The sequence below is a fragment of the Erpetoichthys calabaricus genome, chromosome 9, assembly GCF_900747795.2.
Source record: "Erpetoichthys calabaricus chromosome 9, fErpCal1.3, whole genome shotgun sequence".
NCBI classification, from domain to species: Eukaryota; Metazoa; Chordata; class Cladistia; order Polypteriformes; family Polypteridae; genus Erpetoichthys; species Erpetoichthys calabaricus.
In genome coordinates, this window is record NC_041402.2 from 69,428,070 (window position 1) to 69,452,283 (window position 24,214).

The following is a 24,214-nucleotide window of genomic DNA, read 5'->3' on the forward strand; positions in this document are numbered from 1 at the left end:
TAAGTGTAAAGGACCTGTGGCATATACTCTGAACACTAGTCTGAGGAAGCTGCTTGATTACAGCCTGGCAATTGAGACCAAACATTGTGGTCAAGAATTTAGAGCAGGAAAGTCAAACTACAGGATATCAAAAGAAAAGCATTAGCAAAAGGTTTTAGTAGTGCATCCACAAACCTTGGACAAAGATTGTCTTGTGAAGTCAGCCTATATACCATCATAATGATAATTCTACGCAACATAACTTCTAGAGTCACACTCCTAACAATAGAGAAGAGAGCAAAAAAAAAAATCACAAACAAAAAATAGAATGAAAAAATAAAACTAAATTTCCCAAAATGAAATGTAGCAACAAAATTAAACTAAAACTGAATTCAGCAAAGCTCAGAACATAAAAGAAAAATACAAAATGCACAGACATTAAAATATTCATTTAAAGTAAAATTAACAAAGTTGCAAACATCATAAAAGATTTCAACACTCCCTTGGAAAAACACAGATCTGTGGCGCTACTTCTAACAGAAAACATGTAGCAAGAGTTCTAAATTGAGTGGTGACAGTGACATCAAAAGCTTATTAAGTCTGATACCTCGTTTTAATTCCAACAGCACACTGTCTTTTAAAGGAATAGATATAACAAACATCACATCAATACTGTCATAAAATTAGTAAATTTTCAGTAAATTCCAAATCAAGAATCCAAACATAGGTCACATACCAGTCACTATAGTATCTGTATTGGATTTAGTATCACATATGAAAGTGGCCTAAATCCATTTTGAAAAGTTCTGGTTTCATGATTCATCCAGTCCAAGATCAAAAGGGACCAGTAATAATCACCATTTTTGAAAATGCACACAAACAAGATAGATAAATGTGGTATAATGAATTTGTGCATAACAGATAATTAAATCTCATAACACGAATAAATGCAAAGTGTGTGCTGCTTACATCGGTTTCCTTGTACAACACAGTAAGCCACAGTAAGACAATATGCAATACTTGGTACTTCATCCTGGGTGCAGAGTTTCTTTCTTAAAGTTAGTTCAACGGAATAGAAATCTCGAAGTATGGTAAATCTAAAAGTAAGCTTCTTCAAAAAATACTAAAAGTTCAAATGTTAATATAAAACTCCTCTCTAGCAGTGATGGCAATTACAAGCAATAGCCTCAGAAACAGTGATCTGCTGCCAATTAAAAGCCAATATGAGCCTCTTTCACAAATTCAGGTTTTCTGGTTCATCCATACCTATCATGATTCCAGGAGCTAACTACAAAATGTTCAAACAAGCAAGTTTCTTTAAGTTCATCTAATGTTTAAAAATGTGTAAAAAAGACTGCAGACTCTAAGCTTTGGGATCAGGACTGCTCTTATGCTGTGCCTCATTTTCATTTTGTTCATTTTCTGTTGTAGCCCAATTCCTTACCTTGTCTACTAATGTCTACAGTGTTTTAAATTAAAAGGGCAATGGCTTCTTACTCACTTAAACCTTTCAGGTACTGTGGTCATTAGGCTTTAGCCACCTGCAGTCCAATATAACTGTGCCGTTAGTTTGTTTTCGTCCAGGAAAACCTTTGTTGTGCTTGCTACATCGAAATAAACAGCAGTTGATAACAATGCATTATGTGATATTTTGCACATCCAAACACCACAGCAATATGTCCACAGATCGAAGTTTTACTGATGTGTGTATGACTGATTTTATGAGACACAAATAGACAGAAGTGCTAATAAATGGTGCAACATTACAGCATTCACTAAAGTTCACAGTGAAAGTCACCATTTAGGATTGATGTCATAATCTGTCAGACAAACTTGGACTTGACAGACCAGGCCTAAGCGTACAAGTAGAAAATCTGACTTGTGGGAGCATTCCAGTAGAAAATTCTGACTTCAAATGGAAAGCAGCATGATTCTCATTTTGGTTTCAGTTGCTGACAGTTTATTTTTCAAGCTGACAGTTGTCTTTATCTTCCTTCCCACAAAGTTGCAGTAGTTGCTTTTTATCTGTCTCTTCTTGATATATCTTTTTGTTTAAAAATGATTCATTTATGTTAATATTTCTAATGATTTAAAAAATTAGTTAATGTTGAATAAATAACAATCTTTTTTGAATTATTTTGTTACTAATCACTGAAAGCTGTATGCTATTATCAGATAGAGGAAAGCACTTGATAATAATATTAAAACAAATATCAGCTGCCAGGATGCAATCATGCTACATGCTCAATTTTGCATTCTATAGTATATAGCACAGGTTCTTTATACCTAACTTTACTCATTGAGGGCTTTGGCGACTACTTCACCTCAAACTGCTTTCCTTCAGAATGGTTATGGGTCAGCATAAAGCCATTTGTTCTATTCTGAGCAGACCTAAAAAAAAGTGGTACATCTGTGCCCCTGCCTTCAATTAGATTGAATAACTCTTGGATTCTACAACCACGTGTTTAAAATGCGCTACTAAAGTGGCAGCTGGTATATTATTATTATACCTGCAGCTTTCCAGCAGACTCTACTCTGAACTCCTCATAGAAATTGCATTTATTTTTAATAGCAGTAATTAACCTCTCTTGCCCCAAAGACCCAGAATCATATAGAAGATTTACAAGTGCAGTAAACAAATCAATTATACTTTCTCCAAAACAGACAACAAATTGCCTTTGATAAGTGTTGTTATGACAACTATAAATATAGTAAGATTTTGGAAGCTCCCACTATGTTACTTTTGAATAGCAGATGGTAACAACCATGGGGTGTTAAAATGCCAGGCTACGCTGGTAAGAAAGCAAGAGAATTTTAATATGATTTATAGTAATACAACTCAAAGAAAAATATGACCAATATGGAAACTATGTGTACTTGATATATTTTTAGTCAATTGCAGGGTTTCTCATCTATGGGTCGCGAGTCACTGTTTAATATAATGTGAATGCTTAATCTTTGCAAACCATACATGACCCAATCAGTATTGTTCAGATGATCGTCCACGATTAAATCTGATGATTCCTTGAGTGAAAACCCCCTCTCCCACTCCAACGATCGGCAGCAATTCTTCAAGGAGGATGCTCTGGCGATCAATTGCGATCTTCCATGGGGTAAGGTTTTGATGTTTGTCAAAGTGAGTCTCAAAAGACACTAAGAAGGTGTGATAAGTGGTCCATGCCCTTGTGCAAATTTTAAATAAATAATTGCATGTGAGAATGTGCAGGCTCAGAAGTGGGTGTGGGGGCATGTTAACATGCTTCACAGGTTTTTTGGGGTGCCTGACTGATTGCGCATACATGTGCAAAAGCAAGCAACAGTCAGGTGCTTCATTCACACCTTGGAGGTGGCGGCTCATCACACCCATGCCCAATCGGGCCATATTAAAAGGAGCCTGCATGGGACAAATGAGAGACAAAAAAAACTCAGAGAGTCAGAGAGAAAGAAAAATGAATGGACAAATGAGAGTCAAGAAAGAAAGCAAACAAGTCTGGACTCAAGAACAAACAAGAGAGGGAAAAGGAGCAAAAAGAGATGGAGGTTGAAAGAAAGGATGATAGAGATGGCAGGAGTTGAGTAAGCCAGTGTGCAAGAGGATGGAGGCAGGCAGTCAGGAAGAAAAGCCCCAAGGGGAGCGTAGGGAAGACACTCAAGAGGGCTGAAAAGGGTCGACTTGGCTGTGCATTAATCGGTAACTGGTGTGACCCGAGCCTTGTAGTGGGCTCCCACGCAAGTGTTGGGAGAGGCAGTGAGAGATGAATGGAGTGAGGCTGAACTTGGAACAGGAGCCCTGCTGGGTGCATGTAACCAGCAGGGACCTGAGCCTGTTTTGAGTGGTGGCTATGCTTGTTGGCGGGACATCTCCTCTTGCGACAGGTCCACAGAGGGTAAGCTTGGGAGACGTCTGTTTCACCTGTTTTGGATTTTAACTTAATTTTAACTGAACAGGTTAATTCTGGATATTTTGGTCCCTTGGATTTGCTCCAGTTTTATGGGTTATTTATTTAAGAAGATTTTGCACAGCACAGTTGAACTTTGTTTTGGATTGTTTTTAATAAAGACACTGTTTCACCAAACCCTTACTAATTGTGTGTGTCATCATTTGCCTGGCTAATCTCAGTTATGACTATTGACTGTGGTGGGTTAAAGAGGCTCCCAAAGGGAAGCAGAAGCATGGAGACTACCCGCACTGTCATAGAAGGGCATGATTGGGTCACAGCAAATAAACGTTTAAGAAACCCTACCAAAAGGTAAGGGTAAACTGCAAATAATGGAAATGACTAGGAGGGGAAACATCAAGAAGCTACAAAAAGAGTCGATAACAAGGATATTTCCTATTTCTCATTTAAACCAGATTGCTAAACCAAAAATTTAAGCCAACGTCTAAGAATAGAAAGGGGTACATTAACACGAATAAAGAACACAAACAGCCATACACAGTGATTTACCCGCAAACTCAGATAACCAAGAAGTGAATGGTGCCAACCTTTTATCCTGTTGCGGTGATACCATCAACATCACGTGCCTCAGACTATCATTGCATAGCAACACCATAATAATTCATGCTCAAAAAGGCAGCACTTGGGAAAATAAAGAAGGTGCCAGAAAAGGAAAAGTTATAAAACCAATACAGAAAAAATTCACATGATGTCTGATCCAAACACCAATACTAAAATAGAGTTCTTCAGGCCCAAAAAACCTATATCCAGATATAAAATCTAATAACCAGTGCTACAAAAGAGATGAGTAAATAATTTACACAAACAAGGCATGTGACACATTTAGGTACATGCTCTTTTTTACCACTTATTGGCCACATCTTCAGTGTTAGTATATACTTCCTAATATGTGTGTGGTGTTAGGTGCAACAGGATGCATTAATGAGGGGTTAAAAATAAAAACTACCACAAGATATAACTTTTAAATGCATTAATATGATCAGACAATTATTTTTAATAAAGCATTTTCACCTTTTTGCTTTTTTTTTTGGATGCCAGTGAGCCACATGTACCCATTTCCAACTAGTGCTAGAAGTGAGGCTATAAGAGAACTACTGTATAAAACATGGACAATAACCTTTCACAGAGTACGGCACAACTAAAATCAACAGAAAATATATAGCATACACTGGGTATCTAGGATTTTGCGGGAGACAATACAATAAAAAAGTAATTCTCCACCCCACCCCACCATTCCCAATTTTATTTTTTTGTCATTACCTATGGAATAAACATTTCCACAGAGACTTAACATTTTTCATGTCTCGAACATTTGAGGCAATAAATTGTTTACAAAAGAGAAAACACAGCATACTGCCAAAATGGCCTAAATCACCCAAAAGAAAAATTTAATTCAGTTGTGTATTTTGAAAAGGAAGATGTCAATTTATGTATCCACAATATAGGCTTAGTCCGTAGTTTTAAAATTATTACAATATTCAATAAAATATGAAATGCGCTGTTTCCTGCCTTGTGCCCACTACTATCAGGATTGGTTTCAATTACTTGAACTTGTACATTTAAAGAAAAAGCAGATTACAAAAAGGATGGATCAATAAACAAATGTGTTTCATTATTTCCCAATCTCTTTTCTGCTTGCCACAGGAACCAGAATCAAGCTGAAAGTCCAATTCCAAGTGCTTTTCCATTATGGGCAAGAATACTGATGGACTTTTTAAAAACTGTCCTTGCAGTACAAATTAAGCTAAAATTTTGTCACCAATGCAGTCATCTAGAATTAGTCCCCACTGGAATGACTTTCACATACAGAATAGGGAAAAAGTAAGTTAAAAAATATCTAGCAAGCAAATAAGCTACAAAATATCATAGGCGGTTTAAAGGAGAACAGCACACAGCCTATAACATCAATGGTGTAGGTCTGCATGCTGAGTGTATTTAATGAATTCAAGCGGATACACAAAATATAGGAGAAACCCTGTCTTTTGAAAGTGAAATACTTACTAAGAATGTTTAATATTATAGATTGGTCAACAATCCCAACTCAAGTTAAAAAACAATATGTAAATGTTGCCTTTTGTTAAAAAAAAAAAACAAAAAAAAAAACAACTGTCACTATTTTCAAAATGATGTCATTACAGGCTGTACAACTATTCTTTAATATTGACAGCTCTGCTTGTTACATTATCTCTTCTTGCAAGAAATTAATCATTCTGCATAAACAATTATGGAAGTTGGACAATTAAATGCATGGTCACCATGACACCATGCATGTCTTTGGGATGTAGGAAGAACAACAGGGTATCCAGAGGAACACTAAAGCTGACATAGGGAAGACCTGCAGACTCAGAATGAGAGTCTCTTGGAACCGCAAGGCAGCTAACCAATGCAGTGTGACTCTTTTTAATTACAAGCATGATTAGAAAAGATGCCAGGAGTGCTTAGAAAACTTGCTAGGTTGGACGTCAAACAAATAGCATGTATTAAAGATGCCTTATACTATACGGATGAAGCCCTTTCAATTCACATCATTTGAGATTCTAAGACATTTATCAAGATTCAGATATTTTATATTAACAATTGGTATTTGTTTCCATATATCTGAATGCAGGTTAAAATTGGTCTTTCTCACCCTCTTGTCTTGTTGTTGATCTACAGTTGTCGTTTTGTTTGATTGCCTTGGGATTAACTTTAGTGTTAAGCTTTTTGTGCTCATTTTTAATATTTAACTTTGTACTTCATAGCTAATAACTCAAATGTATTTTGTGCATTTTCATTTAGTGTTGTTTTAAATAAAACCATATGTTAAGAGTAGTAATGAAATCTGATGAACCAACCACTCACTCACTGATCATTAGAAAATGACATGGAGGCATTCTAATTTTCCTTCAATGAAAAGCATGGCGATTCATACTGTTTATATACAAGAGAGACTAGAAGTGACATTACAAAGAATCATCCATATTACTAACCGAGAATGGTAAACCGGATGGACGCAGGGACATCCGGCCATGGGCCGTAGCCGCAAAAGACGTACTGCGCAAGCGCCCCCACAAAACCCCCCCTTCCAAGCAACGGAAACCGGATGCAAAGCAACGTAAAATAAGAAATGAGGCGCCCATAGCACACAGAAAAAAGGAGTCAGACGCGAAACGGAACACACACAAAGAAGAGAATTGAGACCCACGACACACAAATGAGGCAACGCCCCCTAGCACAAAAAAAAAAAAAAGAAGTCAGACGCGAGCGCCACACAAACCCATTGGACACAAAACGGGACAGACTACGGACATAGCACACGAAACATACACAAAAAGCAGGATTCGGACCCACGACCACACTAACATAAATAAGAAATGAGACACAAAGCACCATTACTAAACGAACGGTCCGTATTAAATATACGTTATCTGAACACATTCAAATTATGCAGCATAGGTCGATCTCATTACACTGATGCACTATTAACCGAACAGTGAGTGCGATCCTCCTTATTACTTATCCATATTTATAACGCTGAAGAACAAACAAGTCATGAATTCACGCTCACGGGTACAAAACGATACGGCTCGAGTGACGGGACCAAACACACGAACCCGCATGAAAAAAAACAATACATGTCGGTCGACTAACCGACATACAAAAACGGGCAAGGCTCAATACAAACAATGACCGCCGTAAACTGCAACGGGCTTCTCACACAGCACAGGCAAATCGATTACGGCTCCAGAATAGCACGTCCCAATTCCTGCACATACAACGACGCGCCTCTCAAACGGCACAGACAAAACATTCACGTGAAGGACATCAACGACAGACACCTGCTAAACGCTTGCGCCAGTTAGCTGACAACGCGTTCAATAATGAGTCCACTATTCATGAAAATTCATTGGGATTAATGAATGTCATTTGCAATCATTGTCATTCACTTAACTTCCCTGAAGAAACAACTGGCAATACAAGTAATGAATTTACATGTTATTGTCAAAAGGGTCACATTTGACTGCCTCCTTTACATTCATATCCTGCATATCTACAGAAGCTTCTAACTGACGAAGTACCTGAAAGTAAAAACTTTATGAACTGCATTAGATCCTACAATAGTTCATTTGCTTTTGCATCTAATGGCATCCACTCACTTACTCAACACCATTGATAAACTTCTACAAACGTTGATGATTAATAATATTCCCTTTGGAGGAAAGGTACTTTTATTAGGAGGAGATTTTACACAGTGCTTAGCTATTGTTTCACATGTCATGCACTCGGCTGTTCTTCAGTCCACCTTAAAATACGCAGACAATTCGCATTGCTTTCAAAAGAGTTACGGAGATATTTCGAACAACAATCTCATTATACCAAATACCCCTTTTAACACAACGAACTATATTCTGTCCAAAAAATATTAATGTTGATCACATTAATAACCAGGTCATTTCATTACTTCCTGGAGTGGCACAGCTCGGACCCACGAACACACTAACATAAATAAGAAATGAGACACAAAGCCCCATTACTGAACGAACCGTCCGTATTAAATATACATCATCTGAACACATTCAAATTATGCAGCATAGGTCGATCTCATTACACTGATGCACTATTAACCGTTCAACCACAGAAAAGGCTCCATATTAACAGAGAGTACGATCCTCCTTATTACTTATCCATATTTCTAACGCTGAAGAACAAACAAGTCATGAATTCACGCTCACGGGTACAAAACGATACGGCTCGAGTGACGGAACCAAACACACGAACCCGCATGAAAAAAAACAATACATGTCGGACGACTAACCGACATACAAAAACGGGCAAGGCTCAATACAAACAATTAACGCCGTAAACTGCAACGGGCTTCTCACACAGCACAGGCAAATCGATTACAGCTCCAGAATAGCACGTCCCAATTCCTGCACATACAACGACGCGCCTCTCAAACGGCACAGACAAAACATTCACGTGAAGGACATCAACGACAGACACCTGCTAAACGCTTGCGCCAGTTAGCTGACAACGCGTTCAATAATGAGTCCACTATTCATGAAAATTCATTGGGATTAATGAATGTCATTTGCAATCATTGTCATTCACTTAACTTCCCTGAAGAAACAACTGGCAATACAAGTAATGAATTTACACGTTATTGTCAAAAGGGTCACATTTGACTGCCTCCTTTACATTCATATCCTGCATATCTACAGAAGCTTCTAACTGACGAAGTACCTGAAAGTAAAAACTTTATGAACTGCATTACATCCTACAATAGTTCATTTGCTTTTGCATCTAATGGCATCCAGTCACTTACTCAACACCATTCATAAACTTCTACAAACGTTGATGAATAATAATATTCCCTTTGGAAGAAAGGTACTTCTATTAGGAGGAGATTTTACACAGTGCTTAGCTATTGTTCCACAGGCCATGCGCTCGGCTATTCTTCAATCCACCTTAAAATACGCAGACAATTGGCATTGCTTTCAAAAGAGTTACAGAGATATTTGGAACAACAATCTCATTACACCAAATACTCCTTTTAACACAACGAACTATATTATGTCCAAAAAATATTAATGTTGATCACATTAATAACCAGGTCATTTCATTACTTCCTGGAGTGGCACAGCTCTTTCTAAGCTCTGACAAAGTTGACTCTGATGACGACAATGACCATCTTAATTTCCCCTTAGAATATTTGAACACTGTTAACCCAGCTGGATTACCACAACACAATCTTAGCCTTAAAAATGGAACAATAATCATGCTATTAAGAAACCTTAACACTAAACAGGGTTTATGCAATGGTACACGTTTAGTCGTCAACACCATACCACACAATGTTATTAAAGCAAAACTTCTTACAGAATCACATGCTAAAAATACTGTTCTAATTCCTACAATTACCTTACAACTTCTGACCTGGAATTACCTTTTACACTTAAACGGCGACAGTTCCCCATTAGACCTGCCTTGACCATGACCATCAACAAATCACAAGGACAAACCATAGACAAAGTTAGCATCTACCTCTCTGAGCCTGTTTTTGGACATGGACAACTTTATTTGCTTCCTATATGCGTCATCTACACCTTCACACTATGCTATATCTCATTCATACATTACGCTCTTTGTAAATTCACAACACCAGGGGTTGGCGAGCGAAGCGAGCAGGGGGGCGGAGCCCCCTAGTAGCTATAGAAAGCAAAAAAAAGGATGCAATGGACTCCCCTCCTGTGCATGGCCTGCTCCTGCCTTATGCCTGATGCTGCTAGGAAAGTGTTCATTTAATAGTCCATGTGCATGCAGGAGCAGGAACATTTATATTTACATTTATTCACTTAACAATACCAATAATAACATTTCTCAGTTTGTTCTTGTTATTTCACCAGTTACAATGCAAGATCAACTTTTTCCCCATTGACAAAAAATAAAAAGAAGGTTAGACTTCATTAAGTCTGTAGATGTATAGGTGAGTGAGGGATGAGCAAAGCCAGGATTCATGAAAAACTGAAAGGCAGTCATTAACAGAAGGTAAACTACAAGGTTAAAAAGCTAGTCACTCAATCCCAGCTGGAAAAATGAGTGAATCAAATTTGAGAATGAACTTTGTTTTTTCTTTAATTTTTTTTATTGGTGTCTTTGAAACATCATCCAAACTACTTATTTCATCTTAATTATGATCAATAAGTATGAAATGTTTACCAGGATTAGGGACTGCTTTGATCCCAAAGACTCAAACATGTTCTCTTATGTGACCTGCAAGCAACTTTGGTGGTTGGCCTATTTAGATAACTGGATTCCATATCGAAGAAATGCTGTAGAAAAAAGGTTCTGACTTAATAGTATTACAACTACTGGAGTGTCCTGATATGGTTGTATTGGGGGACATATTTGCAGGTGATGCAGCGACTCCAGTTGGATCAGATGATGCCTGATGAGGGTATGGATTCTGGCTTATGAAGAGAGGCACAGTCAGGAAGTTTGTGCAGATTTAAACTCAGCAGCATTTGTGAAGGCCAACTGAATTAATTTATCTATGTGAAGTGCTATACTGTGCAATGTGGTCTTCTTGTTTTGATGTTCAGGTGAGAAAATAATGAAACAACTAGCAGCATGTATGTCATAAAATTCACTTGTAGAAGAAACAAGTCTGATAATGTAATTTGTGGTATTTGCTCCTAAAATGGAACTATCCACTATAAGCTGTATCACAAATGGTACATAACTTATACATTATAATGCAGACTTTATAGGCAATACTGAATGTGATGCTATATATTGCCTTTGATTCTTGTAAGTCTGAGCATTATCCTCTGATGAAGACCCCTGATAGGGGTTGAAAGCTCAGGAATAAAACTATTTTATGATACGTGATTCGTTTTTTCTCCCTTTGTGGATCTCCAACTGCAAATATATATATATATATACATACATACACAGTCGTGGGCGGCACGGTGGCGCAGTGGGTAGCGCTGCTGCCTCGCAGTTGGGAGACCTGGGGACCCGGGTTCGCTTCCCGGGTCCTCCCTGCGTGGAGTTTGCATGTTCTCCCCGTGTCTGCGTGGGTTTCCTCCGGGCACTCCGGTTTCCTCCCACAGTCCAAAGACATGCTGGTTAGGTGGTTTGGCGATTGTAAATTGGCCCTAGTGTGTGCTTGGTGTGTGGGTGTGTTTGTGTGTGTCCTGCGGTGGGTTGGCACCCTGCCCTGGATTGGTTCCTGCCTTGTGCCCTGTGTTGGCTGGGATTGGCTCCAGCAGACCCCCGTGACCCTGTGTCTGGATTCAGCGGGTTGGATAATGGATGGATGGATGGATATATACAGTCGACCCTTGATATACGACTGTCCTGACATGCGAACAACTTGGTTTACAACAAAAATTTTTGTTTTGAATTACAAACAACGTCTTGCGTTACGACCCAAATGCGGTCATGTGTATCCGCTTGTGCGATTGTAAACAAACAGCCGAGAGCGTTCGTAAGCGTCAGTCGGAGCCTAGATACATGTTTGTGGACGTAATTTCGGTCAGTGCTGTGATTTATATAATTTATTTCGATAATTGCTAAGGAAGAGAAGGTAACGAAGTGTGGTGGATTGCCGGCTTCTTACTCCGGCCCTCACCCCCAGGCCGCCAGGAGGAGCTCTCCGGACAGCGTGGACGTGCCCTGAGTTCCAGCAGGGCCTCATGGACTATGTAGTTTTTATACGCAGCCCTGCTGGATACCTTGGGGGCCACCAGGAGTCGCTATAGGAGGGCTCGTGGGCTCTTATGTGCCCTTTAACCTGGTGGTACGTCATGGTCACGTGACAGGAAGAAAAGACGTGCTCCCGGATTGGAAGAACAGGACTGTTTACCCTGACCCGGAAGGAATAAGGAACTGTGGACTGTTGGACAGGAACACCTCTGGGTCAGGGTGTATAAAAGGACTATGGGAAAGCCCAGACACTGAGCTGAGCTGGGAGGTAGGAGGGCGAAGTGTCTGGGCGAGGAGGAAAGAGAGTGTTGTATTGTTGATTTATTATATGAGTAGTGAGGAGTGGAGGGTGCTTGGTGCACTGTGCAATAACAAAATAAATAGTTGTTATACTTTCATCTGGTGTTCGGAGTGGTACCTGAGGGTCCGAGAGGTGGATCAAGGGCATATCTGCTACACTGGCGTAGTCGGCAGGATCCTCTGGCCATCTGTTGGCAGGGGACCTGTAATTCAAATAAATATTGTGTATGCAGACGACCCTAAGAAGGTCCCGCTTCGATACACGGAGGTAAAAAGACCACCCACAACAAAAAGCGCTGCAACCGTGAGCCTTAATATACGGCAGACCACGATGGGGAAGAAATCTGGGAAGAAGACTGGAACTACCCAGAAGACTTCGGTCCCAGATGGGTTGGAGACGCTGTGGACTTACCTGACAGGCGGTGAGGAAGACAGGGTGCACTTTAAAGCCGAGCAAACCCGAGCGGGGAAACAACCGGAATGGTGTAGAATCGCAACTCCCGAAGACTATTACAGGGAGTTGGAACGGGATCGTCTACGTACCGAGGTAGGTGCTGAGAAAGCACTCGAACTGCCGGAGACTTTTATTTCTTGCTTTGCAGAGGCCTGTCTGCACGAAGCAGACGGAGAATCAGACGCCCGCCTCAGACCTAGGCAAGATGGCCACGACAAGAAGAAGCCGGGCCAGTCTAGGAGTCCGCAGAGGGGAAACCCATACGGCGAAAACCACCACGTGACCTCACGCGATGGATACTGGGACGGAGGAGGTCACCTTGGATCCTTCGGTGAGGTCAGTTATTCCCCGACAGTTCTGAGCTACCTGAAAAGGAAGGGGGAGGCGAGCGGAGCAGCGCTGCAATTAAATAAAAAAAAAGAGGAGCGGGAGGTGACTGAACGGTCTGCCGACAAATTAAAAGAGGCAGATCGCAGTCAGCCACTGGAGTCTACCCGTTCCTCTTCGGACTCCATTTCCCAGAAGCCTTTGTGCAACCCAGCCTAGCACATGCCAGGGACGGACGTGCTCATTGGTTCCCGGCCGGCAGGTTAGGAAAATAAGGAAGCGAGCTTACCTCCGGCCGAATTAAGTAACTTTGTGAACTTACGGGAGCTCGAGAAATACCTCGAGCCCGTGTATACTTTCTTTCAGGGACTGAAGGAAGTGAAAGCACGCATGGAGGAGCTGGGAGCTACAGCCGAGGCGCCACTAAAAGGACTAATGGAATACCTGCTGCGATTAGGCCGAGAAGCCCCGGTCTCGATTGATTCAGCGGTGCAGGTGAGTGAAATCTGTACCGCATATCATAAGGGGACCCAGTGCGAGCCGGCCTCGCGGTTGATAAGTAGCAGGTGCCAGAGCACTGCGAACCCGACAATGGAGTGTGGCACAATAACCGAGTGGTCGGGGGAGGGAGCGATCAAGCCGGGGCATGCGTGTGATGTGGCCTCCCGGAGTGAGTCGCCACTCCAGACCCCGACCGGTGTAATAAGGGAGTTGTCGCTGGTTGACGGAGGGGCGGAGGAAGTACCAATCGTACCGGGGTGGCTGGGAAGTGCTGTTACCCGGAGCGATGTGGTGCTAATGACGCCGCCTCCTCGAATACTTAGGACAACGGGCGTGCAAACAGCAAAGAGGCTCTCTCTTCTCCATAGAGAGCCTCAAGCTGACCACAAGCCCCAGAATAAGCAGGAGATCCCCAAAATAAAACTTGGGTCTCCTGACAAGGTGGAGAAAGGGGCTGAGAGCAGCAAAGTGGCCGTAAACCCCTCCTTAGCGGAGGAAAGGGTGGAGCTAACTGAATTCCCAAGGTGTTTCAGGTCCCAGGGAAGAAAACAACCGGGAGGACGAAGGCGTTGTTACCACTGCCATCAGCCGGGCCACTGTTTGGCTTAGTTGTCCTCGGAGGACAGGGGAACGGAGGGACAGAAGATACACCGTTCCCCCTAGGTTCTCTGGGGGGGGTCTAGACAGCACAGCCGAGGCCCGACTGACGCGTCCTCCTGGAGGAGGACGTCCCTCGTGGGGATCGACGCTCCACCCCGGTTGTCGTCGCTAAGGGGGGGGGGGGGGGAACTGTGGTGGATTGCCGGCTTCTTACTCCAGCCCTCACCCTCAGGCCGCCAGGAGGAGCTCTCCGGACAGCGTGGACGTGCCCCGAGTTCCAGCAGGGCCTCATGGACTATGTATTTTTTATACGCAGCCCTGCTGGATACCTTGGGGGCCACCAGGAGTCGCTATAGGAGGGCTTGTGGGCTCTTATGTGCCCTATAACCCGGGGGTACGTCATGGTCACATGACAGGAAGAAACGACGTGCTCCCGGGTTGAAGAACAGGACTGTTTACCCTGACCCGGAAGGAATAAGGAACTGCGGACTGTTGGACAGGAACACCTCCGGGTCAGGGTGTATAAAAGGACTGTGGGAAAGCCCAGACACTAGCTGAGTTGGGAGGTAGGAGGGCGAAGTGTCTGGGTGAGGAGGAAAGAGAGTGTTGTATTGTTGATTTATTATATGAGTAGTGTGGAGTGGAGGGTGCTTGGTGCACTGTGCAATAACAAAATAAATAGTTGTTATACTTTCATCTGGTGTTCGGAGTGGTACCTGAGGGTCCGAGAGGTGGATCAAGGGCATATCTGCTACAGAAGGTAAAGAAAGCAATCACAATCGAAACGAAGAAGGAAATTGTGCGGAAATATGAGAGTGGTGTTCGTGTGACCGATCTCGCTAATATGTATAGCATGTCGAAATCCACCATCTCGGCAATTTTACAAAGAAAAGATTTGTATAAGGAGGCTCCTTCCAAACAATAACTACCTTCCATTTCATTCTCCTCCTCCTCCCTTCCTGCAACCCAAAGATGTCAAATTAAATGGTGAGTACAGCATGAAATTGTTTCTGGTAGGCTAGGCACTTTTTATAACTTTTTGGTTAGTACACTAGAAAAATTATTAGTGTTTTGGTAAATTATGCACATTATAAAACCCTTTTTTTATTATGAAAAGGTTAAGTAAGTGTTGCTGTGGGAGGTTCGGAATGCATTATGGGTATTTCCATTATTTCTTATGGGAAAAATAGTCTTGACTTACAACCAACTTGAGTTACAACCAGCCCTCGCTAACGAATTGAGTTCGTAAGTCAAGGGTCCACTGTATATATATATATATATATATATATATATATATATATATATATATATATATATATATATATGTGTGTGTGTGTGTGTGTGTGTGTGAATGTAACACAGCTCTGATTTAAGATACCACAATGACATCCTCTGAAAAAAAGTCACCGTCAAATGTCTAACTATATCACATGAACATCTATATAAAATAATAAACAGATGCCTTTTTCATTTAAATTTCTCTGTTTGCAAGTTAAGGCTGTCTAATGGCACAACTCCATATACTCGGAGGATTCTTGAAATGTCCTGCTTTTCCATTGCCTCCAAGGTAGTTTAGTTTCTTTTGAAGAACACTGCCTGTGTGCTCTTCTTCAACCAATAAGGTGGCAATGCTGATTTGTCCAATTAAAGACCATCTACACGTTGTGCCCTTTGAACTCTGTTGCATTCCCATTGCAGTTAATGTTAATGGAAGGTCCTGACTAAGTACTAACAGCCTACCACTCCCCTTTGCATAGCAAAATGCAGATGTCAAACAAATTTCACAAAGGAAATGGTGTTTCACAGATCAATTTATTTAAATGTTGTTCTCATATCAAGCATCAGTGTACCATTGAACAGAAAATGTTACAAAAATGGGTCCTTCCAGTGCTCATTACTCAACTACCCTGTAACAGATATAACAGAAAGGCAGATGAAACAATCTTTTTGTGATCTTTAATGCTGAAGTGTATTATAATTTAGTGATTTTAAAAAGTTAATCTAATCATGTGGAAATTCAGAGTTAGAGCACTATAGTTAAGAGCTAAGACTAATGAAGGTGTGGAAATGGCATGTAGTGAATGAGCTCAGTTTTGCTAAAGCACAGCATACCTCTCACTTAATAACCTACACACAACCAGAAAACAAAGACCAATGCTAATAGTGACATCTGGGAACTTTTTAATGTTTCCCTAATAGGTCCAGTCTCTTTGTAGCTGGCAATACTGAGTGCCTGCACCCTCTTCCAGATGTAAGAATGTGTGATTTCTTTTATAAAAAAACATTAATGCAAACAACCCATATTAATAATCACATTTGTGAAGCAATCAAATAAAGGGTAAAAGACCACACATTCTCATGAGGTAATAAATGGAAACTGGAAAGTGGGGACAAATAGGCAAGCAATGGGTTTGTCTCAAGTTGTGAACAAGAAAATGTCAATTACAGTACAGGCAAAGAAGCTTAGGAAAGAAGTTAAAACCAAGAAAACCATACAGGAATTTACACTGAACAATAAAAACAACAGTTGTATTATATATAACAGGTAAACAACTCAAACAGAAAATGTCTAGAATTAAGGCAGCTAAAAAATAACTTAATGCCTAAAGGAAAACTGTACTTCCTCTTGTTGTTTAGCTGCTTCATTTTATCATAATAATCAAATTCAGTTGGCAAGTGATCATAACTCCACATCTTGTTTCTGATTGGCTTTGGATTTTTATTGGATTTTCTTGTAATGATTAAAACTACATGCTGCATGATATATGATCAGACCGAAAAAGAAAATAAAAACTGTTAACACATAAAAAAAAAATCATAAAATTAGCAGCTAGATCATTGTCAAATTGCTGCCTACAACCATGAAGTGAATGATCAGCACTTACACACTGGCTTTGCCAGCCTACACTTCTTCTGTGGTCTTGACATGAATTCACTAAAAAAAAGTTCAGATTTAATGAAGGCTTCTAAGTGTCTGACTGCCACTATGCAAAATTTGAGATCCAGTTTATAATTCACTAAGCTGCTTTGATGTACCATGTTTGATGGGCTCCATTCAAAGCTTTATTCAATTTGGGTTGATTTCTTAAATAATTTAACAGATTTTTAACATATGCTGGAAAAATGTATGAGGTTCTGAAAAATATGAGCAAAAATGGAAAATCTAAACTCATGAAGTATTTAATTAAGAATGAGTCAAATTAAAACCATTTGAAACGTTGATTTAATTTTAAACATGCATAAATCAAAACTGGATTTCTTGCAGTTCTAGACAATATTCCTGAGCAATGAATATACTGAACTAAAGAATCTTAAAGCGATATATATTTCTTCGATAAGATGGTGTTTTTTGTGTGTATAATTTTGGATACAAAAGATCAGCACAGTGGCGAAAAGCTTGGTGCTTCATCGTAGATCTACAATAGCGAGTTTGTATCCCAGGCTATATTGACGCATGAACGTTTTTCCAGGTACCAGTTTTCTTCCTACTGTACATCTCCGAGAAAGGCGTTCGATTAAACGTCAATTCTACATTGGCACGAGATGAGTAGACTCGGGAATGCTTTACAATGGACTAACGTCTGACTCTCCATTGCTTACAGCTTTTCATCCGATTTTGCCAGGATATGTTTATTTGACCCTGAATCGGATTTACTGAATCTGACAAATGATTACCATACAGAAAATTAATCAGAATCAGTTAGATTGATTTAATTGCCTGCTATACGTGCTTTTCGAACTCTGAAAGAGATTAGGATTATGGTATCTGTCATTAATATTGTTATCAACATATTAGAAACAGAACTAGCCATTTTACTTTGCATAACATTAATGATGGAAGTGTTACAATACAATTAAGCACTGAGCAATCTGAAAAACTTTTGACAATTCGCAAAACCCGCCTCTGCTGAAACCTGATTCGTCGACGGCTCCTAGCAATCAATTTCGGACTTTCTTGTCGATTGGATCGCTATGACATCCGTCAAAAAATGAAGCGGCGGATTGTGGAGGAATCAGTTCTGAACTTTTTCTTCAACCAGAAACAGCATATTTACTGATAAACCGAGCTCTCCTGCTGTCAATTCGCTTAGTAAGCTAATGCCAAATAAAGTGCGTACTGAAGTTTAAGGACACTAGCGTTAAGATTGCACCCTCGCCCTAAACAACTCTATGTAAAACATGCAAAAAAATCAAAATTTCGCGTTTCTGAAAAGAAAAATAACACTGAAACGGAAAAGTTGTACAGATGCACATGTAATATATTTAACACAGGTGCATGTTTTAAAGTGTTAGTATCACTCATGTAATTGCATGCACGCACAATGGTTAATCAAGCTGCAAATTCGGATAGCTGTGCCTTAAAATGAAATGCAAAAATATTGTGCTCACATCTGTCTCCAGATCTGGAATGCTGCTGTACCCTCATCCTGTTTTCTCACCATCTAATAAAATAGAGCTACATTAACCAGCCTTCTCTTTTTACCGTCTCTTCATGAAATCATCGATACTGACCTTGTGAAGCGTCTGGGAAACGCACTCACACTGGCCTCGAGCGATCGATCGTTTTTGTTGCGTGCTGATTGTTTGTTTTAGCTTTTTCTCGGATTCTTTTCCTTACTCGTGTCCCCTGTTTCTGCTCCGGCAGGAATTTCCTTGGGAGATACAAACAAGAGCCTTGGAACGGGAGGAGGAGGGACCCCGGATGAAGGCAGTTTAAGAAGAGACTGACAAGTTAGGAAGCCAATCGTGTGGCGGAAAAATACGACAGAGGCGGGATTAAGACGCGAATCTGGGAGCGCGTGGCGTTCCAGAGGAGACAGCCGCGCGCGCGGAGGGGTGCGGGGGGCGCCGGGGGTGGGGGGGTTATTGGAGGAAAATAAGCCAACGTAAGCTTCCCGGAGTACAGACATAACAGTATAGTACGCGTGTGTTTCTAATTATTGTATTGTAATTATTATCCCTCTACAAAATGGATACAACATCAAATGATGTCGCTTCTTTCACGCACTTTATCATACAGCAAGTCATGTCAGTCTTTTCACATTACAACTAACGCTGTTATCCTGATGTGAATGTCATTGAAACACATAACATCACAGGCTCAGGCCTGCTTGTTCAACTTTTTACGTCTATGGAGTGAACTATTTAATTGTGGATATTTCTGCAAGGAAACTGCTGTACACTGGTGGTACTATATCGTTTGCATGGGAAAGGCGCTATATAAATAAAATGCATTAATATTATATAATTTGATCTGTCTTTTAAAATACAGATTCAGTTCAAAACGATCTTACCCTGAAACATTTTTGCCACTATTATACTTATACTGTATTCGATTCTGTCTGATTTAGAAAAGGTGTTAGCCAGGTGTTACCTGTGGGTGCCAGTATATATTATGAAAGGTAGTTCAGAAGGCCTTGAACCCAAAAAGGGAAATTGTAGAGGAATGCCAAAAATGTATCCTTACGTGTTTTATTATTTCTGGGTGAACCTATGATTGTTTGGGGTGTGTCTGCCCTTTATAACTAAGATACAGTATTCTGTACCCATTGTGCTCTGTACAGTTTATTAAGGGAACAATGAGATAATGACAATATTTTTATTTTCTTCTCAGTAAGAATTTATGTATAACAAGTTTGTTTTTGGATATAGCTGTGTGCCGGTGACTTTTAATCTGTTTATTTTGGGACATTTAGATAATATTAAGACATAGATGTGTTAAAACATAATATCATTTATCTGTATGCTGATTGCTGTAATCTAATATGTTTCTTGACTCTATTATGCAAATGAACCTATCTTACTTAAGATCATTACTTTGTTATATTCCTCAGTCTTGTCATAAAGAACTCAGCTGTTTACATAATGGGGCTCCGTCAAGCTTGCCATAATAAAGGACATCCATCTTTGGATTCATTGATAATGGTGATCTTGACTGTCCTTTATTTTCAGAGTATCTTGCCTGAAGAAGGGGCCTGAGTTGCCTCGAAAGCTTGCATATTGTAATCTTTTTAGTTAGCCAATAAAAGGTGTCATTTTGCTTGGCTTTTCTCTACCCTAATAGACATAATGAGAGATTTGGAATCGGAAAGTCTTGAAGCCATTTTTGAGAGTAAAGACAGTAAAGAAGGAAACACATACAACACTCGGCTGATAAACTTACTGTGACAATGAAAAAACTGATGAGAATATCCCAGTTAAAAACAGGATGGTTACTGCAAGACTTTCTGGAGAATGTGATATTGAGACTATGTGAAATTGACATTTTAAAAATTGTTCTTTAGATGGACTTCAAAGGATAATTTCAAGTTTAAGTCAGATTAAACACTTAACACCTTGTGCGTTTCATCCCTCTCATGATCGCAGTCTGGATTTCAAATTCAGTTATACTTCTAGCTCTGTGCAGGATCTGTTTTAAGGATCAATTTCACATCTTCAGTTATTGCCGTGTGACTCATACTGTAAAACAAAAAACAAAGAGACAGTTCCAAAAGAGAGTTTTTTGTTAATCTCAACACAGACACTTAAATACATTTTCAAAGTCAAAGCTTCGCTTCTTAATACCTACAACAGTGCAGAGTTACAGAACCATTTAGTGCTAGACAGAGAAAAGCAACAAAAACAAAAGAATTTGAACACTGACAAGAGACCACTCTTTATTCATATACATTACAGTACATTATGATACTCTGCTTTATATGAACTATCATCATATAATTAAAAGACAAATTAAATGTTTATTTCATTTATTGTGAAAACAACTGAATATACAGTAAGTCAGGGGAGTGTTCTGGTGAGACAGTGTCTGGAGTACTGTGTGTGGCATAGAGAAAAAGCAGCCAAGAGAATAAGAAATGAGAATACAGTAAAGGGCATGTCCTACTGTGACAAGCTAAGGAAAGTAAACCTCTTTAGTCTTGAGGAGGGCAGGCTGCATGGAGACCTAATCCATTTCTTCAGAGCTCTCAAACACATTGGTAATGTTGATCAAGCAGGGCTCTTTAAATTAAAGAGTGAATTTCATACAGTACTTGTTGAAACCAGAGGAAATTAAGGGGAAGTAAATTTAACACTGATATCAGGAAGCACTTCTTTACAAAAAAGGATTGTGGAAATTAAAAAAAATCTTCTCTTCATGCAGCCGAAGCAGCAGCCTTGACAGCATATTAAATTGATCTGGATAAGATATTGGAGTAATCAAGCTAACTAACCAAATGAATTTATTGGAGCAGATGATTGTTTGTCAAATGTCTAATATTCGTAGTGCTTCATATTTTGTCTCAGGACTTTGCAAACATTGAAAGCTATCTTTTGTTCTTATGTATTTTTGATTGAGTGATTCATCTTTATATTTTTTAGTACTTTTCATGGGTAACATTACTCCAAAGGTATTTGCTGTTGGAATTATATGGGATTGTGTTTTGAATACTTCCCATAGTCCAAAGACATTTTATAGGCTAATTAGGGATAGAGGGGTTCTTGCACTATGACTGACATGTAGGGCAGGTTTTTGCGTTGTGTATATTGTCCACTGTTGTATGTTCATTAACCAATACTGAAAGAATGGAAGGATATTAGAATGTACATGGTGGGGCTGGGGTGGTCATTTGGCATTGGCATTCCAAAGGTTTATCTTGTTTACCACTCCATTTTTCTTTTACAGCCACACTGGTAGATGAGGGCTGCCAGCTGAAGGAGTGGTATGCCCTCTGTGTGTGTTATATGCTACAGAAGGAAATTAAAGGGTGAGCACTAGCCCAAGCACAAGAGATGCACATCAGTTAGTATGGATGTGTTTTCCTCTCTTTAAAGTAAACTGGATCTGGGGAGAACAAAACTTCCTAGCCAGTAGAGGACACACAGTTACAGAAAAGACTACATAGGACCATGTAGTTTCTCTAATAGAAATATAGTAAGCAGCTAGGGAGCTGGTGACGCAGCCCTTTAATAGCAAAGAATCAGGGGTGTAGTGACACCAAGTGCCAATTGAGGGAGTTATAGTGTCGTGCCACTGGAACAAATGTGGAGCTGCCTTAGTCCAAAGCTGTAATCCAAAAACAGAGGTTTAAAGTCATCTCAGTGTTACAGGCTAATTAAGCCTGAAGTCAGGAGGAGAACTTATGGCAGGCACCCAGACTGGAAGGGAAAAAGGAGTTGTTAGTTGCACTTGACTTAATAAGTGGGCAAGTGATCCATCCACCACAGCAGCCAGTACATGCATGGGAAGAGCCACTAAGGAAGCAGGTGTTCTTGTGTTGTACTCATTTTGTACTTTAATGTTTTCCTGTGTGTTTTTCTCTCTCCTTCATCTTCTTTTTTATTTTTTAATAAAGGTGTTGTTCATATTCACCTCCTGCCACAGTACATCTAACAACAAGCACTATTATAAAACACATTACAGAGGAAATAGGAATAGGACCATGAATCAGCAAGGATAAACCTTTCTGAGAATAACTAACCACCCCCACTCTCCTTTGACAAGTTCAATACAACTGTTTTTTTTCCCCAGCAACATACAGGAAAATAAAACAATGACATGGGGGTGGTTGGTGGCAGCTGTTAAACAGGTGCATTAAGAACAAGCAATGCAAGATCTCACAAGAAACCCCATAAGAACACATTGCCACACTCACACATTTTTTCTCACTTATTCAACAGACACGACAGGCACCGTTAACTATTAATGCCTCTGTTCCAACAGCATTCTTCTCTTTAAAGTATGGGCAGATTATGTGAATTTTCAGTATAACCAAACATATTAAAATCAATGTATATCCTTTGGAAATAGTCATTTTTCTGCAAAAGGCCAGAGAATATATTTTATGCTAGTAACATGTTGTCATCCTGTATTAAGTATTATTTTATGGTACAAATAAAACAAAATGCCTATAAAGTGTTATAGAATTAGATGTCTATGCAGGTTACCTAATAGTGTATGTACGAAGGAATACACACAGGGATGAAATTGTTTCCATTCCCTTAACCAGCTGGGAGGCCAATATGAAGGAACAATGGAAGGAGGCACAGTTCCAGAAACATTTGCCTCCTCAAGTGCTAGATGTCAGCATCGCTGGAGGCAGGAACACACATGGACAATTGCAAGGCATGCTGGACTTGTAGTGCCGTGAGGCAACCTTGTTGGGGTCCATGGGTGCCAACAGAGGGTGCCACTGGGGGATACATTCCCTGCTTTAACGAACTTCTGATTGATCATGAAGTACTTCCATCGAGTTATGCCCTTGCACTGGAAGTACTTTAACTTTAATCTACTTTCTTCTTCTTCTTCTTCTTTTGGCTGCCCCCGTTAGGGGTTGCCACAGTGGATCATCTTCTTCCATATCTTTCTGTCCTCTACATCTTGTTCTGCAACACCCATCACCTGCATGTCCTCTCTCACCACATCCATAAACCTCCTCTTAGGCCTTCCTCTTTCCCTCTTACCTGGCAGCTCCATCCTTAACATCCTTTTCCCAATATACTCAGCATCTCTCCTCTGCACATGACCAAACCAACGCAATCTCACCTCTCTGACTTTGTCTCCCAACCGTCCAACTTGAGCTGACCCTCTAATGTACTCATTTCTAATCCTATCCATCCTCGTCACACCCAGTGCAAATCTTAGCATCTTTAACTCTGCTACCTCCAGCTCTGTCTCCTAATTTCTGGTCAGTGCCACCGTCTCCAACCCATCTAACATAGCTGGTCTCACTACCATCCTGTAGACCTTCCATTTCACTCTTGCTGATACCCATCTGTCACAAATTACTCCTGACACTCTTCTCCACCCATTCAACCCTGCCTACACTCTTTTTTTCACCTCTCTTCCATACTTCACGTTACTCTGTACTGTTGATCCCATGTATTTAAACTCATCCACCTTCGCCAACTCTACTCCCTGCATCCT

The 24,214-nt window shown here is 40.2% G+C and overlaps 1 protein-coding gene across 2 annotated transcripts in view; it reads right to left on the reverse strand.

Moving 5' to 3' along the window:
- ccdc102a (coiled-coil domain containing 102A) overlaps positions 1-19,006 on the reverse strand; it is a 277,345-nt gene extending 258,339 nt beyond the window's left edge. For both annotated transcript variants that reach the window (XM_028809695.2, XM_028809692.2), the window contains exon 1: positions 18,823-19,006. The gene's annotated coding sequence lies outside the window, so the exon portion shown is untranslated. The remainder of the gene's footprint in view (positions 1-18,822) is intronic.
- Between the last annotated feature and the right edge of the window lie 5,208 nt (positions 19,007-24,214).